The sequence below is a fragment of the Morone saxatilis genome, unplaced genomic scaffold (genome assembly GCF_004916995.1).
Source record: "Morone saxatilis isolate NCDOM2014 unplaced genomic scaffold, NCSU_SB_2.0 Contig11, whole genome shotgun sequence".
NCBI classification, from domain to species: Eukaryota; Metazoa; Chordata; class Actinopteri; family Moronidae; genus Morone; species Morone saxatilis.
Window position 1 is genome coordinate 1387223 of NW_023339663.1, and position 6439 is coordinate 1393661.

The window sequence follows — 6439 nt, forward strand, 5'->3', positions numbered from 1 at the left end:
ATAACTTTTAAAATTCAGATTAAATTAAGAAAAATCCAATAATAACAGCACTCTGCTATAAATTTAAGTATCATTATTTGTATTATAGCAGTGTTTGCCTGTGTTTATATATGTAAATATTTTTAATTAAACATTAAAAAGCCAAAACATCTTATGTAAAGCTAAAAACTATTTTATTTTAATTACAGAAGATTACTGTATTTTTACGAATCAGCTACTTTCTGTTATTTTACAGTATTTTTTTGGTGCCCCAACTGACGGAATATTACCATTTTTTATTTTTTTATTTTTTTACAGTGTATTTATCTGCATTCGGTATGAATATGTTATCTGCCAATACTACAAAATGCATAATCCTAATTGGCATGTGTGTTTAAAGTCAGTAAACAGTACAAAATAGAGCAAAACAAAATAAAGAGGGGCAGCCACTATCTTGGGGAATCAAATTCAAATATCAATATAGTCTAAAATGTTCTAAATGTGCAAATATTCACAAAGATTTGTGGGAAATGCATACAAAAAATCTGGTGGCTCTCATTCAAATATGACAAAAACTATATTTTTTATAAAAAGTACCTACTGAAGGTTTAATAGGTCAAATTTTATTTACTTTATTATTTATTTTATTTACTACTTACTTCTTCAATCAAGTGGCCAAATAGTCGTTTAATGCAGCTTTAAAATCTTCACTTTTCACGGATAAGCCAGATTACTGTATAATCATACAGCTGACTTGGTTTGAGTGCAATCTTAAATCTTTAAAGCTACAGCTGTGTATACACGCAGCAGATCTGATGTCGCCGTAGGGCCGGACACTTACAGTAACACATTGAGACTGTAGTCACCAGGACAAAAGACAGCATCCGTCACTTACGTTTACCTCACAAAATCCTCCTGTGGCTGCGAATTATGATTCTTTTCTGTCAGGAGCTGAAGGTGAAGGTAGTGTGACGTCATAGCAATAAAAAAAATCTCCCAGCTCTCAGAGATACTTAAACTGAACTGTGCAACAAAAAATGTTGTTGGATTGGATCCCGAAAAGGCAGTTTTTAAGTGCTATTTGTCCAGGGGTAACAGCTTTACTGTCCAATGCTTGTCTATAGAAAGGCTGTGCTCCTAACAGCAGTGACTGACTTGTAAACTGCTGTTCCTGATTACACAAATGGGATGAATATTGATCTGGTTCTGCATCTGCATTGGCAGATTCCCGAGCAGACCGTGCTGACAGACGGAAGCTCTTCAGACACTACACTGTGGGCTCCTATGACAGCTTCGATGCCTCCAGGTAAGATCTCACACAAATGATATATGTCCTACATATTCAGGCGCCTGAGCGAGTGGAGTGAGTGGAGCAAATACATCCCTGTTATTCAGTTAGGGGGAGCAAAGTTATGGCTTTGCAACCTCACTTTCTGTTTTTCTACAATGAGCTGGTTATATTTCAGAAGCCTATATCAATGATTACATATTTGGACCTTTGGACCCCCCTTTGAGTTGGTTTGGTCAAACCTGATCCCTGCCTGTCCTCATCTTTCCAGGAATCAGAGTCTTGGTTGGTGCCCTTTAAAACCTTGTTACTGTATTTGTCATATAGACGGTATAAATCCTTAATTCACTGCAGTTAAATGTCTCTGCAGCTGTTTTTCCTCTCATTCATTCTTCGGTTCAGTGTGTGTACTGCGCGGCCGTTGAAAAGTAAAATTACAAAAATTGGTTGTCCATCGAACAAGCAAGTGATCAACCTCTCTGATGCCCGACCTCTCTATCGCTTCTCTCCTCTCCTGTCTCAGTCGAGCTACATATACATAATCACATCTAAAGTTATTTAACGTTAGCAAAACACTAACTAGTATTGTGTAAATTAGCTAGCTAGTGTTTTGCTAACATATATATAGCTATATAGGCCACTTTTATCTTTTAATTATCTTTAAAGTGTGGTTGTCTTTTCAACATAGATTAGCCCAGCATATATTATCTGAGTACAGGAAAGGAGGAAGTTAGTGACCGAGGCTGACTCCATATCAGAGCAAAGAGCAAACAGGTTTTGGGGTTAATAATCTTTTGGTGCAATGACATACAAATAGACAATCTACAACCTAATCTCCTATTTGCCTTTACATAGCTTCTAATGGAAACTTTTCCTCTGTTCTTTATAGAAGTCGTAGTAGAGAAAGAGTTTATAAGATGCAACCCTGCCCTTTTGGCTAAGTGAAAATAACTGTCTAATGGAACTTGACGTTGAATCCCAAGGTCTTCACCGTCTTCTGCTCTTAAATTATTCTGCTCCACTATTCTCCTCTGTCACATCCACTTCAATACAAGCCTTATTAGAAATGAAGATAGATGTATAAGTTTGTGTGTGTGGCGGAGAGAGAGAACGAGCTGAGATACATGCAATGCTTGGAATATATTCTCCACCATGAATAAATCCTATTTAGTCAGTCAAACAGGTGAGCTGTATGTCTGGGTTGTGTTTGATCACGCCGGGTCATCTGTCCAACGTCACGTGGCGCGCATTAGTTTGCAGAACGTGTGCAGTGGTTTTAACTCCTCCAGGGAAACAGCCAGCAGTGCCGGCACTGAAGTTATGAGCTTCCTCCTCCTGTCCTGGAGCCAGAGATCGAGCTGGCAGATTTACACAAACTTGTAAAAACTGCATTAATAAGAGATGAGTAGTGTGGGACTGAATAGTCAATTCTCAATTTATCTTCAAATTTAGAATGATGATATTAGAGCTGTGAGTAATATTTCTTTATTAATATTGATTAATCTTTTTTCTGGATCAATTAATTTGGTCTCCAAATCAAAAAGTAGTGAATCACACAGCATCAGTTTGCTTGTTTTGTTCACAGTTCAGAGACCAAAGAGATATAAAACTGAAAAAGGATCACATTTCAGAATGAGGGAACCAACTTTTAAAAGTGTAACCAACCAATTTAGCATTGTGCTCCTGTAACATCGACTCATGAAGTAATGGGCTAAATGCAAGAAAGTAATTTAGGAGAACTTGCAAATAGAAGCGAACACGAACGGTGTGGGCATAGAGAATCCAGTCAATTTTCACAATAAAATACTCCGATACTACTACTAATATTTCAACAATGTGGCACCAGGCCTGAAGTCGAACAATCGGAGAGGGATCAGAGGAGATTTTAGGCAAAGAAACACACCGTTTCGTTTCCTTTTTTAATGACAAAATACAATACAAGTTGGGCAGGCAAGACACTCTGAAGACGCTCTGCTTCTAAAAGGCCCTTAATGGAATTTGAAGACACACAGATCACGGAGCCAAACAGTGGACGTCCTAAGGTGGTATTTCAGAGTCAGGAGGAGTAGGAGTGTAGGAGTAGAAAAGCGATAGGGAGGTCGGGCATCAGAGGTTGATCACTGGTTGGGTTTTTTTGGTGGATTTCTGTAATTATATTTAGCTAATTTAATGACCTACGCTTGTCAGTAAAAAAGAACACTACCCTGCAGAAAGTTGTGATGCTTTTATGGTGAAATAGCTTAGCACTCTAGATGGGACTTTATAGTGTTTTCTCCACTGGAAGGGTATATCCTTGTCCTGCCCTTGAGTCCTTGTAAATGTCAGTGCCAGTCCTTTTTCATGATTCAAACCTTGCATGATGACAGTCTTTCATCAACTAATGGAAAGCTCTTCCACAAGATGGTAATGCATCCGCCTTCCAAGCCCAAAAACAACATGGTACTCGTGATTAAATCATTTCTTTTGCATCAAGAATAGTAAAAAAGCTCAGATATCTAATTCTACCAAACTGGGTGGGAAAGACTTACAGTAACTAACGGACACAATGGCCTTTTTGCCAGTTTGAAATGCCTATAATGCTCTCTGTACACCGACCAAATGTCAGGCCTGTGTAGTAAGATAAAATGCGGTGATAACGCCATGAAGGACAGTGTGACATTAGCGCCATTACTCTGCTGGATTTCCTCTGGCAGGACTCGGTGAACATGCTGGAAGGTGTTTTTCCAGGAAGTGTCCAATATGGGTCAAGGTGAACCTCCGAGTCTCACCCAGTGCAGTAACGAAGGCTGGTTGGCCAAATATGAATCGCGGCATAGAGTAAAGACCCGTGTGACTTCAAAGATCCAGGGGAAATCTCCGCTGGAAATGAAACCTGAACCTGGATATAGACTGAGCTATGACGATTTCAGTTTTGTGCTCCCTAAAGAAGGCAACTATATCATAACTCACATATTTCTACACATCAGATATTCAAATATTACGGTGTGCGTTTCTTTTGGAAATGCTGATTTTTCCAAGCCACTCACATCAGGTCCTTCCTTTGCTCTTTAAAGATTCATAATTGTTTTTTAACTTGCAGAGTTCGCCGTTAAATTTGCATGAGGCAGGAACTCTCCTGGTCTGTGTGTTTATGGGCAAGAAGAAAGGCGCCAAACAGCAGTTTGATCTCCACTCACAAATTAAAAGGAAAGATAAACTGAGCTGTGAGTTGCACCAAAACACTTCTGACAGTCCCAGTAGACAAATAGCAGAATTCAAATACCCTGCCAGTAGAAACAGTGGACGGACTCGGGCTGTTTGAGGGGCAATAAAAGGGCACCAGGGTGCAGAAAGTTGTGATGCATTTATGATGAAACAGCAGATCCACCAGGGATGAGTGAAGACATTTTGTGGGGCTGTTGCTCGAACCCATCGACATATAAATGATTCACTTCCTCCCAGTACATGAAAACAAAGCCAAATATCATCGGATAAGGCCGCTGCCATCTTGCACCACTCTGAGCCAGAGTCTGCATCAGGGTTGGCGCCACAGTATCGAAGTGCGCCAGAAACCAAATTTATTTGATGTCGTCCATCTTTATATATGTTGGCGCTGTAGCCTGAAAAAATAACGCTCACCCTACTGCCAATATGTTAGCCAGCTAGCTTTCCAAAAATCACGTTCAAACAAACTTCAAATGATACACAGTTCATTCGAATGAATTCAAAAACATGATCACCACACAAGAAAACATAATATTAAGATTATATTTAAGGATAAAACATTTGCTCTTAATGATGAGCGGCATATCGTTGCATATAAAGCTTGCTGTCTTATCAGTAATGGCATTCTGAGGTCGTACATTTCACTTTGCTCAGCTCGTCTTCCTCACTTGGTTAGCAAGCTAACATTAGTGAGTGAGAATTGTTGTGGTTGTAGAGTTAGCTGCTTTGTACAATGCTTTGCTCGCTAGTGTCTTCCATTTTCATTGTAAACAACATAACATTGCTAGCTTAGACAGGTCAGTGCCATGGGTCAAGCTGATAGTGGAGCAGGTAAACATTAGCTAACTACAGTCTGTTGCACTTATGGACTGTACATTTTGAATTCAAACAGGTTATTACACTCAGAAAATTAGTTTCGAATAGATAGTGACAGCCCACTCAGCTAGCTAGCTAAGTTTGGTTCACGATATACGAACTTCTTCCAACTTCAAAAGACTCAATCGCAGCAATCCTCACACAATATCAAGGCTGCGGTGAAACAGAGATACAAATGACATCCTATATCCTTGACCTAGATGGAAAATGATACGAGGCTGAGGAAAGATGTGAAGGACTTCCCACAGTGCTCAGTTGTTGTCAGATTTAATTCGAATAAGAAAGTTTTCTTTTTTAAAACACAACTAGTTGTTAATAGAAATCTATCAGGTTTATTTTCATCATGGCAGCAATATGTTTATTTAAATGTTTCCAATGTGTTTGTTGCTGAGTCTTCAACGCTGCATGTCCTGACGCTGGTGTGAGACTAAAAAGCTTGACTTGACAATTAAAAGTTTTGAGAGAGAGTGCAGAAGCTTTTCCATTACTCGTCAAATCTGACTTGTGGACAGACAATCCCTCCTTGCTGACTGAGGCTTCAGCAGAGGGGGGGAGGGAGGGGGGAAAGCCCAGATGTGGATTTTCGTACATGATGCATCAGCTCCCTGCTGTCTGAGATAAAATGCTGATGATGCTGGTGCCCGAGGAGTCGTCGCCGTAGAGTCGACGACGATACAAATGAAAATGCATGCAGAGAAATGAGCCGAAGACTTAAGAGTGCTCTGCAGCATTCAGAGGTTAGAAGTGCACACAATGAGCGATAGACTCCCCTGTATCAATTTCTCCACCAGCCATCAGTCAAGCGGCGTAAGAGCCTGATGACTGTCTAACTACCCTTGAGCCAGACCTCCAAACTCCAATATAAAAGTTTCACATGGACAGCAGATGAATGTCTGACAAACAAACGGCCGTTGCATTGCATACAGAACCTCTCCTGCTCCACTATAAATACACCGCGGCCTCCCACGGTGGAGCCCAGATTGAGGCAGCGTGCTCCCTGGGGTATGCTTGCACTTCATCCCGTACAGCCTGTCGAACAGCATGTCCCACATCCTGCATGCGCCATTTTGTTTTGATAAAGCAACCTCAGAC